Raw genomic sequence first — 7,815 nt, forward strand, 5'->3', positions numbered from 1 at the left:
CCACTCCACTCACCTCTGACTCTAAAGCTCACATTTTGAATAATAACAGAATAATTCGTGTTTCCTGATGGAAAATAGAGACGCTATAGAGCTGGACCTATTGTGTGAGCCTCACCATTTTACCAGGTTGAGCTTATTTTTCTGACTCTCGTGGGGACCCGGCCTTTTCTTCCCAGTGCAGTTGCCATCGCCATCCTCCACCCCTTCTCCGCCCACTGAGGCTTGGCAGACACTTTCCCCTTCAGGTCGCCTCCAGCCTTAGCAGGAGGGAGGGCGGGAGGGCGCACATGAAACTGGCCGCGTTCCGCCCCACCAGCTGTCAACACACACCACCCACCCTGGGCAAGTGGCCGCTCGCATGGCCGGGGAGGGGAGGGCCGTGGGCTTGTGTGCTCGCCATTGGCACCCCCAAGTCGTCTGCCCATTAGGATGCGATGGCATGGGGCCAGGGGGGCGAGCTGTCTCCCCACATAAACGTAATCGTACAGCACATAGCCCGGTGCAGCCGCGTCCCGGCAACAAGGAAGCAAACGGCTTCAAGGCTCTGTCAACAAGGGTTTGGAGACAGGAGCCACCCAGGAAATGCGCGTTCCGAGGCTGCGCCTCCACGGGAAGCCACCTTGGGCTCACCCTGTGCCCAGAAGCAAAGGAAGGGCCCACCTGCCTCCGTGGGGGAGCGCTGTCCAGCTGCGAGGGGCCCAGGCCGAGTTTCCGAGCTGACTTGGCACCCCCCGAACCCCCGACCCGCCCTTTGAGGCTTTTAAACATTTTATAAAAGTAACGAGTTTTGGAAAACTGTCGCAAATACTAGAACCCAGGTTGAAGAGTAAGTCTAATCTGAACTTCTCCGGAAGCCCCTGTAGACACTTGATCCCAACCGATCCCAGCATCGCCCCGCCCCTTCCCCTAAAGTCACAGCTCAATGCTAAGTTCCCTACACTTATTTTTTTAATTGAATTAATTGGGGTGACGTTGGTTAATACAATTATATCGGTTTCAGGTGCCTAACAACCACCTTTCCTGACAACCCATTTTCCCATAAAGCTATAAGCTCACTTTTTTCCGTGTTGATATAAAAAATAACTTTCTCCTTTATTACTTTTTAATCATACTAGCAATATCTGTTCATTGTAGGAAATTGCAAACCACAGATCAACTAAAAGCATTTTTTAAATAGCCACAGAGCCTTCCCCACCAAGATAAGCCGTATGACCGTCTGTTTAACCCCGTGCACACAAATCCAGTTTTTTAAACAGAAACAGTTAACCGCCTTCTCGGGCCCCGGGCGTGCACGTGCCCGAGCACAGTTGGCCGCATCCTGCCGCCCTGTCGCCATGGCGTCGGTGTCCACCCAGAGAAGACAGCCGTGAGGGTTTCATCGGCACGAGGTGTGGTCATCTTCCAAACCTGCGTGTGGTGCTTGGCCACCAGTCGAACAAGGAAGTGACGAGCAGGAGCCCGCTGGCCTCCCGACAGGACGGCTGCTCCGAGGCGTAGCCTGCTGGCCAGAGGCCAGACGGGTGCTGCTGCCCCGTGAAGAGGCCATTCCAACGCAAGGGGTTTTTCCGGCAGCTCTGGCCACACCTGACGTCCTGGGGTTTAGGGGCTGTGGGCTGGGTGGCAGGTCATGTGTCAGACTCCTCCTGGGATGGAGGCTGATGTAATCTTGGGCTGTAGTAGAAAAACCGACAGAACGGGTTTTGTCAGCACACAGCCTGGCACAGCACTGGGGGCGAGGGGTCCACACAGCGGTGGCCCTGGAGCCGCAGGTGGCGAGGTGTTTGTCTAACCTGGTGCGTCTAGGAGGCGGGAGGACCTCGGCTGACTCTGTCTCCCGTGCAGCGTGGCAGGCGGAGATGGTGCGCTGACAAGCGCCTTTCATCTCACTAGTAATTGCCCGTATTAGAAAACATACGTAATTACTAACCTGGAACCTGTGATTTTGCGGACATTGTTGCTTAGGACAGAGCTCAAGCAGGTCTTTAGGTAAAAACAAGAGTGAGTCAACAGAAAGGACGATATTGAGTCCAGGAGAGTATCATTGGTGCCCAGCTGCAGCCCAGATCAAGCAGGCAGCCAAGCGTTAGCCCCTAAGCCCACAAGGCCGGTGCCAGCCTTGACCTGCCCTCGAGGCCAGAGGCCCTTCAGCGGCAGCTCCGTGGCCTTCGCCTTGCGGTGGGAGCTGGTCAGGGGTCCCGAGGGAACGGGAAACAAGCAGCCAGCGCAGGTGCGTGATCGGAGTTCCCAAAACCGGGACGCTGGGCCAGGCCGCCACTCCTGCAACCTTGTGGCAAACGCCTCTGAACTGTGGGCCTCGGTTCACCACCTTCACCGTAACTTGAGCACTGATGTTTGAAGTGAGACTTATTTTAATTGATTTTTTTAGAGAGAGGGAAAGGGGAGAGAGAGAGAATCATCGATGTGAAAGCGAAACAGCCATCGGCTGCCCCCTGTACATCCCACAGGGATGGAGCCCGCAACCGGGAGTGAGGCCTTGTCCCCAGCAGGAGCACCAGTCCACCGAGAAGTGTTGGCTGAGCGATCCCTCCAAGTGCCTGTCTCGTGGGGACCCTGCGGCCCGCTTTTCGCGAGGTGCCCAAGGGGCGAGGGTGTGTGGTGCCCGAGGGGCGAGGGATGGGGGGCGGGCCGGGCGGGTCACACCCAGAGAGCAGGCCGACTCCCCAGGCCCTGGCGCCTGCTCCCACTCCCCGCAGGGCTTGGCCAGTGCTGCCCCAGCAGCAGCTCTGAGCACTTCCCTGACACCATCCCTCATCTTCCATCGGACCAGCCAGATGGCACTGGCAGGATGGAGGCTGGCAGGTCGGGGTGGAGATGGGGGCAGCCCCGCCCGCTCACTTTGCCCCCTGCTGGCTCCTGTCCTGTTCACTGAGTTCTCAGCTCTCCTCAGCGGGCCGTACTCCGTGCCTGCAATTGGCCTAACGGGCTCCCTTCCTCTCCCAACACCCCAGTTGCAAAGCTCAGCTATAACGGCTCTCAGGGAAGATGGGGACAAAGGGCGCGTGATGGCACCGGAGCAGTGACCACATACCCCAGGCTTTAGAGAAGGTAGCAGAGGAGAGAGCAGGGTGGGCCCTGCCCCGCTGATGCAGCGCCTTCAGCAGGAGCCCCCACTCCTCTCCCAGGAGCTGAGCATTACCCAGGAGGAAGGGCTGGATCTGGGCCGGGCGCTGCTGCTCCGTGAGGTGTGGGCCACAGAAATGGCTCCACAGGTCGGCCAGCAGCTCAGCGCTTCGCTCTCCCAGCCTCACACCTGGCAGAGATGCGCAGGGCCGGGCGCCTGCTGGGGGGAGTGAGGCTCCATTCCACCCCTCACCCGTCTCCCTTCCGCTGGGACAAGTGTAGGAAGTGCTCTTTTGGAGGCCAGCACCCACGGCTGCCGGTGCTGGGAGCCGGGTGTAGGGATAGCTGTTCACAGGAGTGGTCTGGGAAAGCCCATTGCCAGCCATGGGGGCCTTGGGGACCATTGGAGACATTGGGGACTGTGGGCTTTGCTTGCCAGGGAAGGACCAGTCCCACAAGGGGCAGAGCCTGGGAGCCACGTCTCCCGCTGGCCATCTCCCCTGAGTGACAGTCCTAACGACCCAGGGTGAAGAAGGGGCCATTGGAGGACTCTGCTCCTTGCATGACATAACAGCAGTAGTAGCAGCTACCGCTGGCCCATGTGCAGGCCCTGTGCAAAGCGCTTCCCAAGCGTTACCTCATTGAAGCTTGGGTTCACATCTTTTTTTTTTTAATGTTTTTATTGATTTTAAGAGCGAGTGGGAGAGGGATAGAAAAAATAGAAACATCGACGAGGGAGAAGCATCATCAATCGGCTGCCTCCGGCACACCCCCTTCTGGGGATGGAGCCCACAACCCGGGCATGTGCTCTGACCCGGAACCAAACTGTGACCTCCTGGTTCCTGGGTCGACGCTCTACCACTGAGCCACACTGGCCGGCCAGGGGTTCATGTCTTTACTGTGTATCGATGGATGCTTGGTGCCTACAACAGTGCTGAGCACACAGTCAGTGCTTAACAGTGACTGATTGAATAAATGAACAGATTAAACCTTGATATGTATTAACTAATGTTACACCAATAAATCGAATTTTTAAAAAACATTGATATGGTCCAAAATACAAAAGGTGCGTAAGGAGTAACTTGCTTTCAAGTCTCCTCCCTGCCTGTCCCCAGCCGCTCCTATGACCACTTTCTGGTGTCTCCCCTGAGAGGTGAAGATCTCTCTTGTCTACACAAATGCGTTCCGGCTGCATATGCTGACCTGCCCTTTCTTTCTTCCACTTAACCACACACCCTGGCCGAATGCTCCTTCTCTCATCAGCTCAGATAAGGCCCCTGGTCCCCCCTCCCGGAGGCCTCGGAGGGAGCCACCTTCCTCGTCGCCTCCCTCAGTCCCACGGGGTTTGAGTTTATGGTGAGCGCTGCCCTGGGTGAGTACAGGCAGAGGTGGCGGCTCTATTGCTACACTGCAGACTTCCCCGACACCCACCAGAGCGCGTGCAAGAGGTCGGGTGTCTCACCCCGAGGAGTGGCCAGGAGCCAGGGGACCTGCTGGCTATTTCCATATCCACCTGTGACTCACTGAGTCGTGGGTAAGTCCCGCTGTGCGCTCGTCAGCGCTCTGTGAAATGGGCATAACTAGGCCGCCCCAGATGCCAAGAAGGGCAGGGAGACGTAGGAGGACACGCTGGGCAGAGATGGCATGTCTTTGGGCAGCGCACGCGTCAGCCAGGTAGAAAGTAATCACCAGAGAATTTCCTGAAGGGCGGTGAGCAAGGTGACCTTCGTGCTACACAGAAGAACCCTTTTCAAATAGTGAAACTATTTCATGTGCATTACAAAAAGTGGTTTAGCATAGCAAGCCTATTTCACAGGCATAGCACTGCTCGGCATTCGGAGTGTTACTCAGGACAAGGCTGAATATTTTAAAGCAGAAAAGTGAGTCGAGGTGAGGTTTTCTGTTAGGTAAATAATGATACCAGTGCTGTCGGGATTCAGCAAAAACAGTGAAGGTGGCACACAAACCGCTGATGTTGGGAAACACTGAATGAGCAGGTACTGGGAGGGAGATAACATAAGCTTACAGAGACTGAGGTGAAACCCCATTTTAAAGACTTCTCTCTATTTACTGCAGATCCGCAGGCACAGCAGGTCAGGTGCCAGCACACGTGCCTGTGGAGGGCCAGGAGCCTAGTGTCGGCTTTGCGGGCCACATGCGCCTCTGTCACGCCACGGTCCTCCCTTTACACCCCTTCACGGAAGGGATAAAAGGAGATGGAAAAAAATAAAAGAAAATAATGTTTTTAAATAAAAGAAAAATGAATCAATAAAAACCATTCTTAGCTCAAGGGCTGTCCAAAAACAGGCCTCGGGCTACGGTTCGAGCTGAACGTTGCCGCCGTTGCAGTAAGGGAAGCAGTTTACTGAGCGTAATAGCTGCTCGTGCCCCAAATACAGGAAAAGCAGCCTGAGTGGGACCCGTTTGTTAATGACATTTATTGATCAGTAACATTCATGTTCTCCTTTCTCAGTATTATTCTGAGCTCACAGACTTTTTATGCATTTAGTGTTGCGATTTATTGCAGGTTTTTGTAAAGATGCTCAAATTGTCCCGCCTTTGGCAGTAAGAGCCCCTTCAAGGGGTCCTTCCAGTGGCCCCAGGAGTGCTTGGTGCCTCCTCTGCTTTCTGCTAAGATCAAGTCGCGCAGGTTCCTCCTGTACATTTCCTGCACTAAAAGAGGCATAAGCCATTCTTCCAAGGAGCCCTGGGTTTTTTGGTCAGGAATGGCATACAGAGACCAGAATCAGGGTGCCTACAATGCACATACAGTGGGGCCTTGACTTACGAGTTTAATTCGTTCCGAGACCGAGCTCGTTAAGGAGCTCGTTAACTCAAATTACTCTATCAACTCAATGCAAAAAATCGGTGAGAGACAGCTGGTATCTCAAAAAACTCGTTAGTCGGGACACTCGTAAGTCAAGGCCCCACTGTATTTGCCTTTATCAATGGAAATGACGAGAGATCCCGGCCCCTCTCCTGACATTGTCCTGCAGTCGGAACAGCGAGCGCCATCTGGGCTCCGGCCTTCCTGTTCTAGAGCTGCCCTAGCAGATGCAGAAACATGAACGACTTCTTAATAACCAGAGTCACATCCATTTTCCAGCGAACCTTCAATTAACTACAAAAATCCAGCTACCCACACACTTATTCCCTGATAACCTTGGATAATTGAGGTTTTAATGCAACAGTAAGTACAGGGGATTTTAATGAAAGCATCTAACCTGTGATTGACAGGGGTCGCTAGGTCACATGTCCCTATACACCAACACAGGGGATAGAAAACGAGCAGAGTGGGCTGCGTGTGAGAAGACGGGGACCGGGAGATGTGGGGTGATGGGCGCACAGGCTCCGTGTCGGGGCAGCTGCTGCGCAGCCCCAGCAGAATATTGCCACATGGGACAGTCATCAAGTCATTCTGATTTTTCAAAAGTGGAAGAAAATCTAGATTTTTTTTAAAATGTGAAATCTCAATTTCAAAATGGCAATGGATTTAAGTATTTGGTTAAAACCTTATTCAGATATAATTTATATACAATAAAATACCTCCATTTTAAGTACAGTGTTTGATGAGTTTTTACAAACATTTGCACCCAATTAAACATCTCACTCAATATGTTGAATATTTTCATTACCTCCAAAAGCTTCCTTTATGCATCTTTCTAGTCAACCCACTGCTCAGCCAGGCCCAGGGACTCACTGGCCTGTCTCCTGTCCCTGTAGATGAGGCTGCCTTTTCCAGGGCTTCGTAGAAATGGAATCATAGAGCAGGAATTCTTTTGTGCCCAGCTTCGGTTACTCAGCAATGATTTGTTAATGCCCATCTACATTGTGTATGTGCCAATATTCGATTCCTTTTCATTGCTAAAGAGTTCTCCATGGTCTGGATATGCCTCAGTTTGTTTATTTATTCACTATTGGTCGGCATTTGGCTTGTTTTTAGCTTGGGATTATTAATGCATAAAGCTGCTATAAATGTATATATAAAAGTCTTTGGTTGAGCATATTTTTAGTTCTCTGGGATAAATAAAAGTGGAATTGCTAGGTCATATGATAAGCGTCCTTTTAACTTTATGAGTAACTGCCAAACTGTTTTCCAAAGTGACTGTACCATTTTTCGTTCCTGCCAGTCATGTCGGAGAGTTCCGATTGCTCCACACACTCGCCGGCCCTGGTGCCGTCACACCTGGTGGGTGGGAGGTGGCCTCTCCGTGTGCTTCGGATTTGCATGTTCCCAGTGAGTAATGAGGTGAAGCATCTTCTCATGTCCTTAGGGGCCATTCACATGTCATCTTCTGCCTGTATTTTCAAATCTTTTGTCCATTTTTGTTGGGCCTCTTGCTTTCTTATTGAATTCTCAGGACTATTTATGTATTCTTCACACAGATTCTTTGTCAGACATGTTATTACAAATATTTTCTCCCAGTGGTTTTCTCTTTCATGTTCTTAACAGTGTCTTTTGAAGGTAAGATTTTATTTTAACTGAGTACACCTTATAGGTTTTTTTCCTTTTCTTTTTTTTCTGTTCATCAGGTTTTTTATTTTTTATTTTATTTTTTTGAAATTTTGTTTTATTGCTTAAAGTAAAGTACACCTTATAGGTTTTTTTCCTTTTCTTTTTTTTTCTGTTCATCAGATTTTTTTATTTTTTATTTTTTATTTTATTTTTTTTTATTTTGTTTTATTGCTTAAAGTAATTACAAAGAGAATTACACATGTCTCCCTTTTTTCCCC

At 51.4% G+C, this 7,815-nt stretch overlaps 1 protein-coding gene across 1 annotated transcript in view; it reads left to right on the top strand.

Moving 5' to 3' along the window:
* The window catches only part of SCNN1B (sodium channel, non voltage gated 1 beta subunit), a 33,851-nt gene that overhangs the window by 331 nt on the left and 25,705 nt on the right, over positions 1-7,815 (top strand). The window lies entirely within an intron of this gene.

The sequence above is a fragment of the Myotis brandtii genome, unplaced genomic scaffold, assembly GCF_000412655.1.
Source record: "Myotis brandtii unplaced genomic scaffold, ASM41265v1 scaffold707, whole genome shotgun sequence".
NCBI lineage: Eukaryota > Metazoa > Chordata > Mammalia > Chiroptera > Vespertilionidae > Myotis > Myotis brandtii.